Below are 1,279 nucleotides of genomic sequence, written 5' to 3'. Positions count from 1 at the left end.
GAGGGAGGGGGAGAGAGAGAGAAACCTCAATGTGAGAGAGACACATCGATTGGTTGCCTCCCTCATGAGCCCTGACCGAGGCCGGGGATCGAACCTGCAACCCAGATATGTGCCCTTGACTGGGAATTGAACCTGTAACCCTTAGGTGCTAGGGCCAATGCTGTACCACTGAGCCACGCTGGCCAGGGCCAGAAAACATTTCTAAATGGAGTCTTGAGTGAGACAGGCCTTGGATAGCCCCACACCCCTCTTGTTCCCCAGGAAGATTCAGAGAATCCCCAAAAATGTTATCCAATGTAGGTGACAATGATTTAGATCTGCATGTTTTTGTAAATTAAATTTTATTGGAAGGGAGACACGCTCATTCCTTTACCTATTAACACTACCAAGGGCAGAGTTGGGTAGTTGTAACAGAAACTGTATGGGCTGTAAAGCCTAAGATATTTACTATCTAGCTCTTTATAGAAGAAAATTTGCCAATCCTTAGATGAAGCACAGAGAACTGCAAAAACCTAAACTTTGTGTGATAACACATAACAAGAATAATCTCTGTAGACCATGACCAAAAGATGCATTGGGACCAGGTTATAGTATCAGCACATGACAGCCTGGATACCTGTGATGGCCTAAAGCTGCTTGTTTCCCCACTTCATCCCATACCCCACACTAGGGAACACCTAGGGGACATAGCTGAGTCCCTGGTGAAACAGGGCATGTTCCTGACTTGACTGAGATTTACCTGTGATTACCTGGTGTAAAAGGAATTTGAGAGAGAAATTAACCTTATAGACATAGAAAAATAATTTTACTTTAAGTTTCTTATATATCCAATTCTGTCTTCAGAAACTAGCACCCTACAAGGCCTTCCACGGTGATCAGCACAAAAATCGATGCAAAAGAAGTCTGCGTTGAATGTTTAGCCTCAGTGGGATTTCCTTCGGTCTCTTGCTTTACAAAAAGCATTGCCATTTCACATAGAAAGTATGTTACTCAAACTCATGTCTGTATAATCTTACTCCAATGTCAATGATGATGTTTATGCACATTCTTTATTATTTCCATCCCTTCCCTCCACTGTGAGCTTTTCCATCCCCTGAGAAAACCATTTCTCTCTCTTGCCCCAAACCCCTAAAGCACTGGTAAATGCTCTGGATGATAAAGAAGTTGCTTATAATCCCTTCAGTGATGGATATTCTTGAACTGAGAAAATTTTACTTCCTACTTTGAGCTGGAATGCAGGGCAGAGAGAACATTTACTGAGTACTAACTTTGTTCCAGC

Source organism: Miniopterus natalensis, chromosome 8 (assembly GCF_054644295.1).
Source record: "Miniopterus natalensis isolate mMinNat1 chromosome 8, mMinNat1.hap1, whole genome shotgun sequence".
Taxonomy (NCBI): domain Eukaryota; kingdom Metazoa; phylum Chordata; class Mammalia; order Chiroptera; family Miniopteridae; genus Miniopterus; species Miniopterus natalensis.
This window is presented reverse-complemented; position numbering follows the sequence as displayed.